This window comes from Leiobunum rupestre, chromosome 5 (assembly GCF_980474605.1).
Source record: "Leiobunum rupestre chromosome 5, qqLeiRupe1.1.hap1, whole genome shotgun sequence".
Taxonomy (NCBI): Eukaryota; Metazoa; Arthropoda; class Arachnida; order Opiliones; family Sclerosomatidae; genus Leiobunum; species Leiobunum rupestre.
In genome coordinates, this window is record NC_143388.1 from 17001292 (window position 1) to 17023414 (window position 22123).

Here is a 22123-nt window from a genome sequence, read left to right on the forward strand (position 1 = left end):
CCGGAACTGTGAGTCTCCTTAGATACTTGGTCCATGGTCCCAGCTAGGAGCAACAAACACAGCACCCCACACAGGGAGAACGCAACCCGTCAAAAGTCGTGCATTTTCTTGCGTACAGTTTTCATGGGTTAGACGCTTTAGCGACTGCTGCTGTCAGAAAGGGAAATTCGGTAATTGTCTTCCCCCTTTCCGTCGAAACATAGAGTGAACTAACTAGCGCCCCTCGCGGTGAAATAAATAACTATAACTTTAATGAGGCTTCACATCACAACCAGTATTCGAACTACGAACGGCATAATTTTATCGAATATCAAAACCTATCAGAACGCGCAATATGTGGAATTTCATAATTTAAATGAAATCTAGGGCTTGAAAGGGATAGATTCGTCGACGATAAGGTATAAGGTGAGCGATGGTCTGCTCTTAATTAGGCTCATATCATCTGGAACACCCGGGCCCCTTCAAATTTGGATTTTCGAATCATCAGTGACTAAACGACGGAGGAGCGCCGGCGGGAATGGAAGGCCGAGATTGGTCGATTTAGTCTCCTTTCAACCCCCCCCCCCCCTTCCCACCCTTCGTAAAAATAACCGAGTTCCTTTTTTGCCGCTAGGCGTCGCCTTAAGCCGGTCGAACAGAGCGGTACAACGCAATGCGTCGGAGATTACGGATTTGCGTCGAACGCCTAAATTTATCGTTTCCATCGCTATGGGAAAGACTTTCCAATTACCACTTTCTATTACCCCAACACAGGGTCCAATAGCCGAAGAATACGCTGCCATCAACTCAAAAAAATTGGGGGGAGCTAGCGACCCCTACTTCCCTTTTTGACACCAGAAAAAATGATTAACCTATTCCCAAGATCAAACTTTTTACGTTTTTATCCCCAGGCTACGTATTGAACCTAAATAAAGTGAATATTGCCTCTCGATCCTTTTTATTCATAACGGAAATAAATTATAAAACGTATTTGCCGTTATAACCTCTATTAGCAACAACATCTAATGTCACTATTGCGAAAACGCATAAATACAATGGCCAATACTTCGTGAAATATGCAAATTTTTCGGAGTTGACTGATTTAAAACCATTTTATTTATATCAGCGATTTAAATAAATGATTTTTAAAATTAACATATAACACTTTTATTAGAGTAAGTTAGAGTAAAACAATTTCAAGTTCTGATTCAATGTAATTAAGAATAAATTCAAATTTAGTTTACATTATCAATGCATAATAATAATAATAATAATAATAATAATCAGCTAGGCTAATACCCAAGACACCACCTTAGGCCTAAGTCATCAAGCGACCTTTAAAGCCACTAATCCAGGTGGTAGGGTTACAATGCGTAGGAGGGTGGTGGCAAGCCCTTCATGCCACGCGAGCCAACAGCTCCCTACACTAACTATTACCGTTAGCAAGGAAAATATCAATACAGTCATTAAGAAATAAAATATAAAAAATCAATAAAATATTCCCGCTTAAAATCAAATAAATAAATAAGTCAAATAAATATACTTTTTAAAAAAACTATACATTAATTTCCTTATCAAAGACATGATATAATTTTAGGAAAATATCTATTTATAAATTTGTGGTGCAGGTTTTCAAAAATTTAGTTATTCTAGCTTTGATGCAGGTCGACGTTTTATAACCTCGTAACTAAGGTTACGCAAAAAATAGAGACAATAATTTGCTCTTGATTTTAAAGATAATATAAACCACATACCCTAGGTTCGAAATATTTTACTCACTTTCTGCCGAAACATGAGAGCGTGGTGCCATCTATTAATGACAAAGGAAGTTAAGATTCAAAATAGCGAAACGATAACGTCGTCAGAGAACCATTGTAGAGTATTATAATTAGACAACTTAGTGGACTTTAACCTAGACTTTACTGGAGATCGTGGTGCCATCTATTAATGGCAAAAGAAGCTAAGATTCAAAATAGCGAAACGATAACGTCGTCAGAGAACCATTGTAGAGTATTATAATTAGACAACTTATACTCTACTTAAGTTACAAGAGACCACCCATGGACTGTGAGAAGGATGATAAAATACGCGAAAAAGTAGATTAGTCCATAATTAAAATGGATAATATATCTAAATCGTAAACAAATTTGAAGAAATTAAAAAACTTACTAATAACTCGCTCGAAGACCTACCGGTACGAGTTATTAGTAAGTTTTTTAATTTCTTCAAATTTGTTTACGATTTAGATATATTATCCCTTTTAATTATGGACTAATCTACTTTTTCGCGTATTTTATCATCCTTCTCACAGTCCATGGGTGGTCTCTTGTAACTTAAGTAGAGTATATACTGTTCTCCACCACACTCCCCCCTTTTCGGCTTTCCGTTGCTATGCAACGCGTTTTGAAATTTTTAATGTTTAGGCTTAGTTTCTCTTTTCGATATAACAGTCGCCAGCCAGATTTCCCGCACGGTACTGATGAGTTCCAAATGGAACGAAACCGGTCTACCGTTGGAATTTCTGGCTATTTTATTTAGTTTTTATGTAGTTTATTACTCGAAGATCTATTTGATCCGAGATTCGCTCGAAGACCTATCGGTACGAGTTATTAGTACGTTTTTTAATTTCTTCAAATTTGTTTACGATTTAGATATATTATCCCTTTTAATTATGGACTAATCTACTTTTTCGCGTATTTTATCATTATACTCTACTTAGTGGACTTTAACCTAAATTATTTATCCCATATAAAATATATTGTTAAAAAAAACTATAATCTAAGTTATCGTCAAATTTAAAAACGAGCCAATCAACGCGAAGGGTACTTTTATGTTCCGCCTTTTGGGTCAAAATGTAGCTTAACCATCTTATTTGGATTTCGACGCTAGCGACATCTGTTGAAAAAGCTTCTTCACGTCGATCCGACGCTTGCTTTAAGACCCCAAATCACGGTACCGCAGCGCCACTACGGGAGCCTTCGGAGACGTTGCGCGCGTCATTTAAATTAAGAAACGCAACGACGCGTTTTTAGTTATTGAGAAAGTTCTGAAAGAGGGATTTAGTTCACAAATATACCAAACCTAACCAAAAAAAAAGAAAACTAAAGGAAGTAATTATTCACGAAATAACATATTTTAATAATTGTAAATATTACCGCAGGATCCGGTAGTGACGCTGCGGTACCGCGATTTGGGGTCTTAAACATCGGAGATCCACCACCTCTAAGCAAGCTTGCTCTAAGGCTCCTCATCATAGACTACACCCCACCCTGCGATTTTATCTCTAGTTCACGAAGTCATATTCGCGACTGAAACGAGTTTAGGTGGCGCCTATGATCTAGCGTCTGCTACAGACAAATTAAAAATTCATAAGAACGTTTTTTCTTAAATAAACTTTATCAAAATATAAGCAAACGATGCAAAGATTATATTAAAATGCAAGTACCATTATTTGTAAAGTCAAATTTACGAATAACGATGAGTAAAATTAATAGCGTCTGCTTTAGCCGCTACCTATCTAGGTTTCAATGGCGAACCAAAGGGGGCGTTGCGATAGTTTTCGGTCGCGAATATACTATTTGAAAACCACAATAATTTAAATTCCCTAGACATAAGTATAGACATAAGGTTATAGACTGAATGTGTGTTTAAGGCTGGTTTTAACTAGTAGCCTTTTTCGAATAGTTATTCGAAAAGAAAAACAAACTTATTAACAAATAAAAAATAAAACCTTATCTCGAATCACTATTTATATTAATATAAAAAATAATATTTAAATAATAAAATAAAATTTTATCTCGAATTCGCCTACTTTAGGCCTATTCACACGAGCAAACTTTTTGAAAACTAGATGAGTCAACTAGTTGGTTCGTGTGAATAAAAGTTCGTTGAGTTGATCCACCAAAAAAGTACGCGAGAAAAAAATGGTTCCATTTTTGCTGACTCAGCATTTTGATTTGAAAAGTTGGCTCGTGTGAAAAGGTCGTAAGTCAAACGAAAAAACCTTATTCGCCAAATTGGATTTCACCTTTAAAAAATTTGCCCAACGCAGTTCCCAAATATTTTGCCAAAATGTTTTTCGCCAAACTGACCGCACCCCGTCCAAGCCTGGTATCACATGGAGTCATCTTGTTTGGTAGCGTCTCTTGTTGGCATAAATAAGCTAGTTAAAAGGAGTCACCTATGAAGATCTATTTGGGCCGAGTTTCGCGTCTTTATGTTTAGGGTTTAGCTTTTATATCCCTTTTCTTTGTGGATAAATAAGCAACACCCTAGTGGCGGGAGTAGTGGCTTACTCCTGTAATCCCAGGCGTCTGGGAGGCAGAGTTTGTGGATGGCCGTGTGAGGACGACTATACCAATCCCCCAAGGGGTGGTCGGAATACTTCCGCCACGGGTGTCCCCACCCCTGTCCCCACGCATCGACAAATAAAATAGGGACTCATAAGGCAAGCATAGAAATGTTTGTTCTTTTCTGTCTAGCCTAACTAACGACGCGCCCTCTAGCGCAGCTCTCTGGAGTTAGAAATCTAGGACAAAATGGCAACGTCCAAACGAGTCAACGCCGTTCATTCCAAATTATAACCTTGAAAAACCGAGTTTAATAAGTTTAAATAAGCATATAAATATAAACAGACTGATTAATTACCTTTCCAATTAGTGGAACTGGATGTGGATTTAAAATAGTTGGTACAGATTGTCTTATGAAATGTAGTGATCAAACATATTTGGCACTCTTCTTGTAGTCGAATTTATCAATATAGGCCAAGTCACAACCGCTGTTCAATAACCACGTTTCAAATTTTGTAAAATTGTTTTTTAGGGTTTGGAAACCTATAGTATTTAATTCCCTCAACTTCGCGCCTTGAATCATTCTTGCAGTCGCCATAAAACACTTTTTACCGTCATACGTACAAAATTTAAATTTTTCGTAAATAAAGAAGAGAGCTAGGAGGCAGCCATATTGTCCTATATTTTTGTTTCCTCAACAATTCACGAGGTGGCGATGCAGTCGTTTAGCGTGACCGTTTTCGGGAAATTTCCCTGCCGGGAGTTTGGCTTACCTTATGAGTCCCTATGTTATTTGTCGATGCCCCACGTATCCCCCCGTTGGCGTGGCCGTTACACTTATCTCACCCTGATCCTGATTAATCAGTTATTGTGTGCTGGTGTTTAAGTCCTTGGGTCGACACCGATTTGTGTCTATCAAAAAAAGCAACACCCTAGTTTTTGTAGTAATATCGTGAAGAGCAGTAAGGTGGCTAATTAGCTTACGTAAATTTAAAAATGGCGGATCTGATTGATAAATTATCAAATGGGTAGTCGCTGATTATTAACTTTACGTTTAATTATTATTATTATTAAGCCAGTTTTTCGCAATTGAGGTACGGGGAAACGGTTTGCATGCCGAAAAGTCCTATAGGAGAGTTTTGCGTCGACCCATTGATGGAAGAAGTGTCCCAGAGAGTTTTAAGAATCAATGTGCAACCACATCATGGAGGAATGTTTCGACACAACGCGTAGTAAATCATTGAAGTTCCTAGCTTCCTACCTTAGTCAATACTAACTCTTCTATTGGCACCTTTATCTGACTTTGATAGATAACCATTACCTGGTACGTTCCTTAGAGAATCAATTTTTTCCACCCAGATGCATTTGAGTTAAAACGGAGTTTTGTGGCTCGTTCGATATTCCCGATATACTTGGCAAGGTTTAAAAGAGTTAAAGTAGGGGCACAATTTCCGGGTCGTCATCTGCTATTACTATTGTTGTGTAATGTAAAACTTAATCGTTTGCGGTTTCTGAAACCATTTAGGCAAGAAATAATAAAATAAATAATCATCTATGCTAATAGACCCAAGTGATCTAGCGATTTTTAATGCCATTAATAATAATCAGCTAGGCTAATACCCAAGGCACCACCTTAGGTCTAGGTCATCAAGCGACTTTTAAAGCTATTAATTCAGGTGACCGGGTTAGGTTACGATGCGTAGGAGGGTGGTCGCGAGCCCTTCAAGCCACGCGAGCCAACAGCTCCCTACACTAACTATTACCGTTAACCTCTACAAGTTTTTAAGGAAGGGGAAACAGTGGCGTACCTAGTGACGCCCGGGGCGGGTCACGAATTTGCCGCCCCTCCCAATTTCCAAAAGAGCCAAAACGCAATGTAAAGTATATATAATATAATATTATATTACTGTAAATAAGCGTACAATATTGTGTAAGCCTAACATTATGTTTGTACAATAATTATTGTACGTCTGGCAACGCTGATTTCAAGGCAGTCTAACAATGTAAGTTAAAGTGAAGTAGAGTAGAACTAGTAATTCGTTAAGATGTGATAAACGTATTTAAACCGAACAAAATTGTTTGCACTCGTTTCGATTTTCGTGCTATAAAAGTTTTAAAATTATATTTCCCCATCATAGCGTATGTAGACACGTTTTATACGTATTAAAGAAAAAGATAAAACTTCGTTAAATTTGCATATATATTTACAATTAAAAAGGCCTAGGCCTAGTGTCTGACAAGTTTCGATCAGCTTTGCCGATCATCTTCAGAGACAATTTTTTTTTCATTGTCTCTGAAGATGATCGGCAAAGCTGATCGAAACTTGTCAGACACTAGGCCTAGGCCTTTTTAATTGTAAATATATATGCAAATTTAACGAAGTTTTATCTTTTTCTTTAATAATTTTAGCTAAGCATATAGAATTGCGGCCCCTTTTTTAACACTTTACGTATTATACGTGTCTACGTATAACTATACGGTATAATTAGTATTTAGTAAAAATTAAAACGGATTATATATAACGGTATATTAGTATTACCTAAAAAAATTATGTCGTCTTGTGTGGTCGTGCACACTACTACATCATAACAATATGGAATGTTTGAAGGAAACGATAAAGTTTTGGTTTCACTTTAGATCAGTGTTGCCAGATGGTGGGAAATTTCCCATATTGTGGGAATTTTTTGGGTTAATTTTGGCTCTGTGGGAAAAAGGTATTTTTTTTTCAAAAACGTTGATTTTGTGGGAATTTTCATGTTTTTTTTTTTTAATTTGACTATCAACAGAAAGCCCAAAATTATCTAGAGCAGTGTATTTTCGTGAATCTTGTGATTTTATAAATAATATAAAGGAGGTGCCTCCTAATACTGCAATCAATCAATGCGCAAGCCTAACAACCAAAATGTTTAAACATTGTAATTTCAATAAAATTTAATTTTAAAAAGTTATTTTTCAAAAATTTTGAAAATTATGGCATGTTTTCCGTTATGTTTTCCTTGGGGGCGGGGCTAAATATGGGTGTGGGAATTTGTGGGAAATTTACTACCCAGCAATGGGAATTTCAACTTTCAAACATTGGCAACACTGCTTTAGATTATATATTGATAATATTGTTAGATTTTCGATTTTAAACCAAGGGTTAATTCAAGATTAATAAGCTTTGATAATACATATAGTTATCAATGTCATGTAAAATTAATGAAGTAAAAACAAATACAGAAAAAAAAGAACTTCCAAACTTAAAAGTCGGTGTCAATGTGAAATGAGTAATCTACACTACACAGCACAGATATATTTCAACTATCCGTATAATCCGTTTCCGTTAATCTAAAAACTGAAAACGATCGACTAAAACTTCGACGGACATTTATCTACGGTTATTACTACGATAGTAACCGGCGGACTCAGGAAAGTAAAATTCGTATTTAAAAACTTGTATAATTCTAATACTTTCTTCATTTATAATTTTCCCCGATTTATCGAAAAATCTTTTCCTAAGGACTGAAAACCTTGTGCCGTGATAGAATAAAATAAAATCAAGGTCATAAAATGAACTAAAGAGGGGCCCTCTGGAACTCCCCGGGGCCGTTGCTAAGTCTCCACAAATGTTTGGATTTTTTCAATCCTTTGGAATTGTTTTTTTAATTTTTGTGGGGGCCTACCCTTAAATCCGGGCCTGCTCACTACGAGAAAAGAAAAATGCCGCCCCTAGAAAGTGCCGCCCCTCCCGCCCCCCCCCCTAGGTACGCCACTGAGGGGAAACCGAAGAGCTCGGGGGAAAACCCCTTAAACCAGTGGGGAGATAACTTGAAAACTCAACGCCGAAGGAGTTGTTACAAGTTTTCACCTAGTGCCACAGGAGAAGTTTGAACGACAACATTCAACAGTACGTGAAATTCATTTCTTTAAAATCAGTGAAGCGTGCTTTCATTTGTGTGCTTAAGAAATTATTTACAGTTACAATAGAATTTGAACACATTTTAGAAATATTTGCTAAACCCGAGTACATGTTGTATATAAAAAGTGTTTAACCAATACTAAAACGCGCCTTATGTATGGCTGTGAGCATTGTCTAAAGACAAAAAAATATTTTTCATGTACCCTGCTTTACTTTAAATACGTCTTCGTAGTCCGATTTCGCCTATAATATACAAGGCTTAGAAGCATTTCAATTTAAACCAGTATTTACGATTGTTAAAACGCACGTTGCTAGAAAAGGAACAACCTGCCATAGTCATCTATCGATTTGTTGATAATAATTATATTGATAACTAATTTTTAATTGAGCGCACTCAATTATCCGTCACAAACGTTTTTGGGAATATTCTGCACAGTTCATATTGATACATGAGATACGAACCCACTTTGATGATGAGTACCAACGCCGAATAGATTCAACTAGTTTTTGGAAACTAACCTCCCACAATACATAGTTTGCACCGAAAGGAGGGGCCTATGGTCTCCATGGAAACCGGGAGAGGGTCAAAAACTCAAAACATTTCGCCGATAGCTACTAAATAGGTATCCATTTTGTTGGTTATCTCATTTTTTAAATAATTTCGTTATGGGCCTAAGCAAAACTAGATAAGATTTTAAACCCTGGTTATTTAAATAAATAGCAAATGATGACAGGAATATCTACGAAAAGAGGTTGGCAAAGTTTATCAAATTAGGCCTTTGTCCTGATCCCTTTTACAATTACCTTCGGTATCGAATAAAATGTCAATATTAGGTCTCTCTTTCTAATTGAACTAATCGAACAATTTTTAACAAGGCATGTAACCATTTTTAACGTTAAACTAAATTCTTAATCATTTTAAAATAATTAAAATCAGACGATTGAAACTGTTAACCCTCGCGTATTAGTAAGAAATCTACACCAGCAAAATGGCGTTATTGTACGGTTCATTCTTGCTCAAATTACAAATATTACGTATTTATTCTTGGTGCATATATTGGAACTGCGTTATTGATGACGTAGGGATGCAACCTATGTATGCCCGCAAGGGCACCGAGGGGTAAGACACTCTGCGAAGTTGCGAACTCGGTGTACACTGCCGTACCTTTAACAGTGCTAAATGGAACTCGCGAACTCTTGAAAATATGTACCTTTAACAGTGCTAAATGCCTGAACTCGGTGTACAGATTATCCATGGGCAAACTACTACAGGACTCGCAATTTCATACTAAGCTCCCATAGAGTATTTCTCTTCGAACTGTCGCGCTATTCGACTGGAGCGCTACCGTGCGTAATTCGCGAGAGTTAAAAATCTGGTACAAAATGGCGAGTATTCTCTAGCCTGATTTACGAGTTTATATATTTTTTTAGCTATGGCCCCGAAAAAATGTTATTTGAAGATAATGATTTTGAAGAATAATGCCCATTTTCATGGAAAATTTAGCTTTACCAGTAATTAATGAAGTTAATATTACGTCTTGAGCTGTACTCTTTCTATTGGATATCCATTCGATATTATGTAAGCCTTTTAGAAGATTCATTACGACTTACGAGTGCTATTTTGTGCCTCCTCTAGTTTTCAACTGTTTCGCAAAGATTAGATTGAAATATATTCTCATGAATATCTGAAATTCAAACATTCTTATCATATTAGTTAATAAAATAGATTAGTATAACTTACAAGGAGACGACCCGAGGTGTAACACACCGATTTTGTTCAAACTCGGGGGTTTGGTAGACCTTCATGTAACTTGAAACACCCTAAAGGTAAATGTCTCCATAGGCAACCGTTTTGCCATGGCAACCAAAAGTGTTTTTGACAACACAAAATGGAAATTTTCGCATAGAAAGTAACATGGGAATCTGACCAATATTAAGAGTACCCCCTGTAAAAAATTTTAATTTTTGAAAATGCTAAAAATAGAAAATATAAATAAGAAAATAATGAAAAAGTTCGAAGTTGATTAAAATCTTTACAGGGGTACCCTTACATTTGGTCAAATTCCCATGTTATATTCAATAGGAAAATTTCCATTTTGTATTGTCAAAAACATTTTTGGTTGGCATGGCAAAACGGTTGCCTATGGAGACATTTCCCTTTAGGGTGTTTCAAGTTACACGAAGGTCTACCAAACCCCCGAGTTTGAACAAAATCGGTGTGTTACACCTCGGGTCGTCTCCTTAGTGTTGGTTGCACGAAAAATCGATAGGAATAAAAACGAATGAATGCGGGCTTGTTTTGAAGCCCAGGACGTTCTCTTTCCAAAAATGTCATTGTCGAAACAAATTTCCAAGCCTAAGTGTATTAACTTTGAGTCCGAAACTGACCTTTTTTCGCTCCCCAAAATCCTGAAATTTTCGGCGAATTTTTCTCCTCCGTAGCACGAGCAATTTGGGGCAAATCAAAGCTGTAGTTTTATTCCTAAAATAGAAGGAACTGAAGTGGAGGGATTCTGTTTACTTGTAGAAGTTTTCAAACCAGAGGTTTTTATTCATAATATTAGGCTTATTATCGAAATAAAAAAAAAAATTTACGCGCGCGCGACCAGACAATTTTAAGAAGAATTTACAAGGAGCCTTCGGTTTCATATCGTTTTTCTACTACGTAGGCTTGTGTATGCCCATGGACTAATCAATACATGCCTATTTCAATTACTACTGCGTAGGACTTTTTCCTGGGTGTTAAATCAACCCGCTTTTAATCCCAGATGTAAAGAAATGTATTACAGACAATTAGCCAATGATACGCTTCGCATTTTCTGACGTCATGGGTGCCGAGAAGTCTGGAAATTCGTCGAAAAACTCAATTTCCACCATTTCGACTTCTTTTTATAATAACTCTAAGACCACTTAACCGATTTTGATGAAATTTTCTGTACTTGCTATAAAATGTTTGCTCTTTCTAATGAACCATTAATTAGCCATAGCTAAAATTTCGTGCAACCAACACTTTAACATGAAAATTCGGCGTTAATTTTACCTTTCAATAATCTAATCTCCAACTCCAAATTTTTAACTTCAAAGAACTTCACTAGATGGCGCTGCCCGTCACGTAAATTTTCAAAGCGACATTTGAAAGACGAAGTTTTATAGGCTTACATTAAGAGTCCTGTAGTAGTTTGCCCATGGATTATCTGAGACTGTCTTACCCCTCGATGGGCACTTAACATTTAGAGAGGGCAAGAGTTTGGATCAACATCTTCTCAACAAAATAGGTTGTTGAACCACACGGCTATCAGCGTTTAAAAGTATCGCCGATGGTATAGCTAAGGAAACAAATACTTTGACATGTCAAGTGTCAAGTCGTAGAGCAATCACTAATCCATCCAGATAAACCAGAGAAAATAATCCTTGTCTCATGGTTGAAGATGACCGAGAACAGCCAGAAGCATCGTACAGGAGAATGAAGCCTAGTACTGGAGTATGGCTTCACTCACAAGTTCGATTCCCGTCAATGAACCACAGACGCAGAGTCTACTTTCAGGTTTTTCATTTTATATTATTAATTATTAAGGAACTTTTGATAATTATATATTTTACTTTTTTATTAGTTTTTATTCACTAAAGGGTTAAAGGGCTTTTCGGGTTCCAGATACCGGGAGCAATATAATTTTATTTATCAAAAATTCTGTACCTTATTCAAATGTTTCGAATTGACAAACTTTTAGTTTGCTAAGCTGTTCGATAAATTTTGTTTGTTTCCTCCTCAGCTCATGGATGGTTAAAATCGGCAAAAAGTTCAGATTTCTTATCAAATTGACGAGTCCCAAGTTAGATGTCTTGTTCAAATTAGTAATTTTCCTCATTGAAAATTGAAGAAAGGGGGATAAATTACCTAAAGCCACGTTCACAATTTCCCCAAAAATCGCTTCGTTTTAGAGAACTTATTTTCAAAAGCATCGTGAGAAATCGATTCGTGGTTACGAAAGCAGCTTGGACAATAGGTTCGCTCTGAGCCTCTGAATCGCTTTCAGAACGATAAGGTGGGGAAGTAAAATTGCTTGTATTTTCAAAATTCTAAATTACGTCAAATAATATTATTATATGTATGGTTAACATGATTGACTAATTTGTTTTGGAGATTTATTTCGTTATTTTAAAATTCTTGTCATAATTTGAAATGACGTTAAGCCTTGACTATAGCCTAACCAGGATGAAGTTTGAACTGAATTTAGAACCGATTTTATCCTCAAGTTCTTAGCTGCTCAAAAGAAACAAAGGTGTTCTGACTTATGAAATAACTTATACATTATTTTGAAATAAATAAATTCTTGGCTTTTCGCTGTTTTCTATAAAAACTTTTTAGAGAAGTAATAGCACTTGTAGAGGGGGAAAACGGAACTCGTTTATCAATCAACGAAAATCCTACTTTAAGCTACAGAGTAGTATCACCTCGTAGCTTTGGCCAAGGCCGCCATTTTAGTCGCGTTTTTTTCATGGGTGACGTTGCGTGATGTAGCACCAAAAGCGACATAAGACCCAAAAGTGTGTCAGTACGGTATAACGTAAAAAGAGGGAGTGGAAGAGGGGGTTGAAAATACGTCATCAAAATTTTAAATTTCCTCCACTTCAGCGCCGCCAAGTGAGGCGTTTTAGAACGTATGTCTAGGGGATAATAAATCGGAGATAAAATCGCGGTAGACCATAGACTAAAGATATAGTTGCTAGTACTATTCCAACTAGTAGGTTATGTAGTCTATTGTGAGACTAGTTCTCAGTAAATATTTTAACGGGCGCAAAGGTAGAGTTGACACACTTTTAGGTCTTATGTCACTTTTGGTAGCACTGATACTACTCTATTCAAGGATTTGAAAAATATGTTCCGAGCTGTAGCATCTTAAAATTCCGAGTGCTTTTATGTAACATAAACACTCATAGGTACGCCTCTACATAACATTTATATATACATTTCAGGGTGGCTAAGTATAGTTAGCACTTTCGCCTCGCAGCAAGAGGAGTCCGGGTTCGATCCCAACCTGCGGCATTGGGTTAAAACTCGGAACAACTCTGCCTCTTTCCAACAAATTTGCAAAGGTCTTAAAGCAATAGTTAGTGTACCGACGCTAGTGATTACCTGTGGCAGGGCTAGCCACAAACCTTCCACGCGATGTAGTTTAATAATCAGCTAGGCTAATACCCAAGGCACCACCCTAGGCCTAAGTCATCGAGCGACTTTTAAAGCCTTTAATTCAGGTGGCCGGGTTACAATGCGTAGGAGGGTGGTGGCAAGCCACGCGAGCCAACAGCTCCCTACACTAACTATTACCGTTAACCTAAACAAGTTTTTACGGAAGGGGAAACCGAAGATCTTGTGGAAAACCCCTTAAACCAGTGGACAGAGAACTTGCAAACTCAACGCGGAAGGAATTGTTTTGAGTTTTCAACCAGTGCCACAAGTTGGGATCGAACCCGGCTCCTCTTGCTGCCCCTTGTATCGCTGTTAAAAGGACCTCAGGCCTGTTGAAATGCAGATTATAAACAAAGCAAAGAAAAATTAACCCAAAAATTGAAAATAGTTGATTTTATAAAATAAATAGTGGTCTTGCCGAACTTGTTAAAATGTTGCTCTTACGTCACAAAATACAGCTTTATTAGGGTATTCTTCGCACGCGCGATTTGCACGCGCACTAGAAAAAATTATATTCCTCTGGCGACTGTAGCGCGCGCTCGTAGACTTGTAGAAGAGACTGTGACGTAAGAACAACATTGAAACCAGAAGGCCACATTAACTTGGAGGAATAAAACAAGTATACAGGACATGGACTAATTAACAACAGGGACGGCCCAGATCTATAACATTTCCCTATAAAGACCCCAAAAAAAAGTGTTAACGCGTTCAGCAACGTTGCCAGGCAAATATTTTTTATCCTGGTGATTCAAACTTCATAAACAGGAAAGATTTTTAACGGTTTTAGCGGTTGTGATTTGAATTTTCAGATTGTTGTTTACAAAGGAAACCCCAAACGTCTCTCATAACCATCCATGTTATCACGTTAAATAACTATAATTATAGTTATTATTTTAGTATAATCGGTATAGTTAAATGATATTTTTCCACCTCCGATTCTAAGATAGATTCGAAATTATCTCGGAAATTATTCATCATCAAAAAAAGGTAAACAACTATTAAGCCTTGGTACAATCATTTATATTTATGAATAATAATATTATATTATGATAATAATAATTACCGTAACAAATTTGGGAATTGCTTTTAGAACGGTAAGCAGAATATTTTACTATATGTACGATCGGAAAATCTCGACATTCTAAATTTTTACGACGATTAATTTAAAAGACTAATATATTAGCACCGCTGTATTTTTCTCTAGTAACCTTGGGTAATCTCGTGGTTCAACTTTTAAATTCCAAGGCCCAAGCATTCCAAGGAAGCTTCTTTCCCTATCCCCCCCCCCCCGGTTATTTTGAATCACCAGCCTATACTAGCATTTCCTGTTATGCCCGCGAGTACCGCTAGAGTGCGTCGATGCTTGTTCTTTTTACTTTTTTTCCCGGGCCGGACTATCCCTGTTGTTAATTAGTCCATGTACAGGAGTTGCGGAGAGATGCGAAACCGGTTACGTCAGTGACCGTGAACTCGCGCGAGACGGAGGGGTTCAAACGCGACTAGCGCCAGCTGCATTCGGAATTTTGCAACTATTATCATTTTATAGCATTGTTTTCACGTCGTCTGGTTTGTTTTGAAACATTTCTAAATTCTTTGCGCCTTTTTCCAAAATGACTCGTATTTGTTTGGAGGAATAAAACAAACCAGACGACGCGAAAACAATGATATAAAACGATAATAGTTCCGAATGCAGTTGGCGCTAGTCGTGTTTGAAACAAACGTTTCGTGACAGCATGGCTGCCAGCCTCTCCGCTTCGCGACTTTAATTGTCACTGAAATCATTTCAACCGTTTTTCACGTCATTACGATTGATCTCAGTTAATAATTTGTATTTTAATTTAAAGAATTCAAGTTATAGGTAAATTTACAGTTAAACAACCATTTTGTCTAGCTTTTATTCCCGAAATATAACGGTCAGTTTACTTAGATGGCGCCACGTGCTCTACGAAGAATCACGATTTAGATATTTGTTACTCGGCGAAAGTTAAAAATTGGCCTCTGCGCATGCTCCAATACCAACCAATCCGGTGTTCCCTCCCTGGCTAGTGTCCAGTTTTTAAGTGGCAATGACGGTTTAAAATTCCACCCCCATTTATTTTACCGTCTATAGTAAAAATAAAGTTTAGTTAGCTATAGAAAAATTGTGTTTCATTTATTCTAATTAGGTCTCGCTTATCGGTGTTTCAGTCCGCCGCAAGCTCTCCCCAAAAATTAGTCTCGGACCCGAACTTAAGCAAGTCGCTTAAGTTCAAACTTTGTGGGAACCCTCAAACTCAAACTCCCCCCCAACACCTTTAAACACGCTAACGCAGAGTGGTATACAAATTGCATTGGACGAGCCTTTACGCTGAACGTTTTAAGGGCGGGGGGAAGGCAATTTCCGAATTTTCCACTCCCGACAGCAGCAGGCGCTAAAGCATCTAACCATATGTAACATAATTATTATGTTACATATGGTCTAACCAATGAAAACTGTACACAAGAAAATCCACGAATTTGACGTGTTGCGTTCTCCTTGCGCGGGGTGTTGTGTTGGTCGCTCCTAGACCTAGATTGCGCGTTTTTCGTCACTGAGTAGGAAGTGACGTAACTTACGTCATCTCCCGTGATCACGCTTTCATTACTAAAAATGTTTTTATGGCATACTTATAGGTGATTATGTTACATATGATAAGAATGAACTCCCACCAGATTCAGGGAGTATTGGGCACTAGTCTTTCGTCCCGGGGGAAAATAGCGAAGAGAACAAGTTGGCAAACCAAAATATACCTCTCCTCGGAAGAATTGTCCCTAGTGGTAATAATTTCTCGAGATAACCCTTAAAGATATATCTCCGCAATTTAGAGTTATTTGTTAAAAATGTTATCCCAGTTCTATCCCGCCCGGTATAAAATTTTAATTATAATTAAAATAATTGAGATGAAACGACCAATTTTAATTTATTCAGAATATCATAAGTTAAGTAGTTACAACAGTGAGTTAGACGTAGTATAACAATGCACAATTGAATTAAACCCTTTTTACTGTACAAGTTTGTCAGTTGAATATAATACAAAGCAAATTTTAATGAAAGAAATATCTACAGAGGGTATTATAACGACCGTTCGCTTTTTGGTTTATAATTTTAACGGAATCGCGCCGATTTTAATTAAAGGATAGTTTATCGAAATTTTGTTAAAAGAATATTCCCTAAGGCCGTGCGATAAATTTACGAGAATAATTTCCCGTCGCCGTTAAATTGAAAATTTATTTGATTCGGGATTGCCAGAACTCTAATGTTGTGGGCGAGTGATTAGAAAATAAAATGGCAACCAGAATTATGCAAAATTATAAATGTTTATTTTTATTCAGAACAGTCTATGGAACGTTCTAGATTTAACTTTCATCAATAACCCAACAATATATATCCCTCCTACGTAATTGTACAGAACTGGTACTCAAGTGTCTAAGACTAGATGTGTCTTAGTTCATCGTGATTGAAAAATAAACCAAAACACACTTACACTTAAGTAAATATCATAAATTATACTGAGTAATTTTAACTAAATTCAAACTACCTTACTATAAACTCTTGTCTTAATTAACAGCTGAGAGCTGTTCGCTACTAATTACTTCCAATCTACTTAATTAGCCTCACAGGTTGAGTTGGTAATTTCAAGGGTATAATTAGGTTATTCCAATTCAAAAAATAAAAACAATCAATTTTATCTTACAGCTGACTTGAGTTAGTTCACAATTACTTTAACACTTTCAGTCTTAAACACGCACTGTTCATACACTTAAGTCCATTCACTCACGTTCCAAACGCGAAACACAATTTAACTCATTTTCTTGACCGAAGATCGAACATACTAATTAAAACCGCAAAGTTACCTCATAACTTTTGACCGACACCAGGACCCCGTCCTGTAGTAGTTCGTCTGACTAAGACAGACTTAATCTTCTAAATTGACGGCAACGGCCTTATATACCTTTATTTCGTGTTGTTTTTTGACCCCTCGAGATTTGACAAAAGTTCGAAAAATTGAAGAGATTATATTTTTTACCCGGTTTGATTGATAGTTCTCCACACGGTGGCGCTATATTATTACTTTTATATAGTTTCCGCGGGAGTTTTGAATCATTATCCTTTTTCTAAGCGTTATTAAAAGGTAAAAAACCCGCCTTATCATAATGGTTTCTTTACTTTTTGGTTTCCTAAAGGAAGTCAATGGCTCGGCGGTAAACTATCTGCATTGTAACGATGCGACCCGAGTTCAATTCCTGAGCACGATCAAATAAGTTAAAATACTCAGATATTTAATTAAATATAATATTAATATAATTTATAAATATTTAATTAAATATAAGATTAATATAATTTATAAATATTTAATTAAATATAAGATTAATATAATTTATTAATATTTAATTAAATATAAGATAAATATAATTTATAAATATTTAATTAAATATAAGATTAATATAATTTATAAATGTTTAATTAAATATAAGATTAATATAATTTATAAATATTTAATTAAATATAAGATTAATATAATTTATAAATATTTAAAATGATGTAGAATAAATTACAGTACCTAACGTTATAACTTTGTAAAGGACATTCGCCAAAGCTGTTTTTTAGAAAAACACCGTAACTTAACAAGCGTTGGTGGCTGAGTTGGTTAGATTAAATCTCTTGCACAAGGCAGACCCGGGTTCGTTTCCCGGCCGTCGCTAATTAATCGCAAATTGATACTAAGACGAATACCGTGTACAATTGGTGGAAACCCTGCCATTGGACGTTGAGAGGTTGCATAACACTCAGCACTCAGTCCGTCCCAAAGTCATTAAGAAGAAGTTGGAGATAAAACGCCCGTACCAACACAACATCCACAACCATCATAACAAAAACACCACAAACTCAATACCCACAACCGTCATAACACGAACTCAACATTCACAACCTACGCATAAACATTACAATAACTAAGTACCCAATCAAACTGACTTAAAAACGTCACGACGGTGAGCGTTAACGAAAAAACACCATCTAAACCAAACCCATCCGCAAAATAATCCGTTAACGCTCACCGTCACACGGTGGTTTTGCCAACACTACGAAAAACTGCGAACGCAGAGATTTCAAGACATTGCGTACATTGATTAACCTTTGCACGGAAAATGCGAACGCGTTCGCAGGGCAGACACACAGACAGACACGGTGATTGTATAACCCCTCCTAGGGGACTTTGTCCCCTCGGAGAGGTAAAAATGGAAAGGAAAAATAAACACGAGAAACTGCACTCGTAAAAGTTTTTGAATCATAAAAAGTGCGAAGAGGCCCATATTGATAAGAAAGTGGCCAACAAAATACATTTTTAAACTAGACCGAATAGGAAAAAATGCTGACGCGGAAGAAAAAGAACCGTCGACCAACGCGAAAAACATTCGGTACCCTGAGTCATGACGTGTATAGAAATTAACTGTACTAGTGATTATAGGTTTATGCCTGAAACTGCCAGATGTACTTATGACGGCTTCTGATTGGTCGCTTTTCGCAAAACAAGTAATTTGATTGGAGGAGTTTGTACCAAGAGAATGCTATTCTCGCATTGTTATTTGTTAACTGTACTAGTGATTATAGGTTTATGCCTGAAACTGCCAGTGGTACTTATGACGGCTTCTGATTGGTCGCTATTCGCAAAACAAGTAATTTGATTGGGGGAGTTTATACCAAGAGAATGCTATTCTCGCATTGTTATTTGTTAACTGTACTAGTGATTATAGGTTTATGCCTGAAACTGCCAGTGGTACTTATGACGGCTTCTGATTGGTCGCTATTCGCAAAACAAGTAATTTGATTGGGGGAGTTTATACCAAGAGAATGCTATTCTCGCATTGTTATTTGTTAACTGTACTAGTGATTATAGGTTTATGACTGAAACTGCCAGTGGTACTTATGACGGCTTCTGATTGGTCGCTATTCGCAAAACAAGTAATTTGATTGGGGGAGTTTATACCAAGAGAATGCTATTCTCGCATTCTATACAGTTTCTTATTTTTAATATTAAATACAAGGAATTTTAAATATATTTATTCAGCGCAAAAGGATCCACTGTAGAGTGTAGCTCTGCTGGTAACAAATCAATGTTTGATTAAATTGATACCGACGCTCGAGAGAGATTTGTTTATATCGGAAAAAATGAAAGGAAAAATAAAAAGATTCCATTCGTTCGGATTGGAGAAAATAGAGAAGTTAAGCACCTGGAAAAGTCCAGGTTTCTGCAATGTTCCGCAGACGTTACATCAATTTAACTTGGACAGGCAGTTTGAAGCATTTCCCGTTCAGTCTTTTGGACGGCTTACCTTTGTAAAATGAGCTCTTTCAATATCCCAGGCAATTCGTTTAAGCAAATTAATATTTTGTTCTCTACAACATCCAAATTAGCAATGTGAAAGAACAATATCTTGACCTTATTTTAAACTTAAAAATGCTACAGAAAATGTATGTCGTTAAGTTTTTATTTTAAAGGTCTGTAAATAATAAAATGTTTACATATATAGTCCCCCTAAAATGGGCAAACTTATTATTTCCGCTTCCGTAAGGACCCTGCTTTACAATTTTCAGTAAATGTATAGCATACATCAGCGGCACTTGCCTCCAGTCTCCGACCTCCGAGACTGGATACCTGCGATTTCTATAGAGACTGGAGGTGTGGAGACTGGAGGCCTCTAGTCGGGATGGTGACTGGGGACCTGGAGACTGGAGACCTCTAGTCGGGATAGAGACTGGGGACCTGGAGACTGGAGACCTCTAGTCGGGATGATGACTGGAGACTGGAGGCCTCTAGTCGGGATCGTGACTGGGGACCTGGAGACTGGAGACCTCTAGTCGGGATGGTGACTGGAGACTGGAGGCCTCTAGTCGGGATGGTGACTGGGGACCTGGAAACTGGAGGCCTCTAGTCGGGATGGTGACTGGAGACTGGAGACCTCTAGTCGGGATGGTGACTGGAGACTGGAGGCCTCTAGTCGGGATCGTGACTGGGGATCTGGAGACCTCTAGGCGGGATGGTTATTGGAGACTGGAGGCCTCTAGTCGGGATCGTGACTGGAGACTTGGAGACTGGAGGCCTCTAGTTGGGATCGTGACTGGGAACCTGGAGACTGAAGACCTCTAGTCGGGATGGTGACTGGAGACTGGAGGCCTCAAGTCGGGATCGTGACTGGGGACCTGGGGGCTGGAGACCTCTAATCGGGATGGTGATTGAAGACTGGAGGCCTCTAGTCGGGATGGTGATTGGAGAGTGGAGGCCTCTAGTCGGGATGGTGATTGGAGAGTGGAGGCCTCTAGTCGGGATGGTGATTGGAGAGTGGAGGCCTCTAGTCGGGATGGTGATTGGAGAGTGGAGGCCTCTAGTCGGGATCGTGACTTGGGACCTGGAGACTGGAGACCTCTAGGCGGAATGGTGATTGAAGACTGGAGGCCTCTAGTCGGGATGGTGATTGGAGAGTGGAGGCCTCTAGTCGGGATGGTGATTGGAGAGTGGAGGCCTCTAGTCGGGATCGTGACTTGGGACCTGGAGACTGGAGACCTCTAGGCGGGATGGTGATTGAAGACTGGAGGCCTCTAGTCGGGATGGTGATTGGAGAGTGGAGGCCTCTAGTCGGGATGGTGATTGGAGAGTGGAGGCCTCTAGTCGGGATGGTGATTGGAGAGTGGAGGCCTCTAGTCGGGATGGTGATTGGAGAGTGGAGGCCTCTAGTCGGGATCGTGACTGGGGACCTGGAGACTGGAGACCTCTAGTCGGGATGGTGACTGGAGACCTGGAGACTGGAGACCTCTAGTCGGGATGGTGACTGGAGACTGGAGGCCTCTAGTCGGGATCGTGACTGGGGACCTGGAGACTGGAGACCTCTAGTCGGGATGGTGACTGGAGACTGGAGGCCTCTAGTCGGGATAGTGACTGGGGACCTGGAGACTGGAGACCTCTAGGCGGGATGGTTATTGGAGACTGGAGGCCTCTAGTCGGGATCGTGACTGGAGACTTGGAGACTGGAGGACTCGGAAAGGGAGACCAAAAGTGTTGCCGACCATACACTGGCGGCTTGGATACTGGAGGCCTCTAGTCAGGATGGTGACTGGAGGACCGGCTACTGGAGACCCAACCTTCCAGTGGAGATTGTAGAACCCGAGACTGGAGACCAAAAGTTATGTATAGTAAATTTCCAGAATACAGAGCTATGGCGTAATAAAGGTTTAGTTATCAGCACAGAGCCACCTAGTGTCTAAATATGCCAAGGGGGAAATACAGTTCTACCAAAGACGAGAATACACAACTCGGATATGTTGAAAATCCAATTCGAACCTGGGCGAGAATGTCAGTGTCGTAAAACGGCTCACCCAGAAAATTACTATTAAAACAATAGAAAGTGTAATCCTTATGGTTATTATATTATTACGTATGGAAGTATTATATTGCACCTATTGGTTATTCCGCCACTGGTAAGACCCCAATAATTTAAAGGATTACCTCCGTAACAAACCACTAGTCGTCTGAATTAATGGCATTAAAGGGGAACGGTCAAGCTTTAACCAAATAGACAGCCCTATCGCCCATTAAAAACTAAAATTTATGGCGAAAACGGAAAACCGCATCAAAAAATATTGAGTTGTTAATTTTTAATAAAATAAAGACATTTCGGGAAATCGAAAAGCGCGCGTCCGCCGCGACACCTGGTGAGAATCCGGCTCGATTAAAATTGATTAAAAAAAGCTCGCGC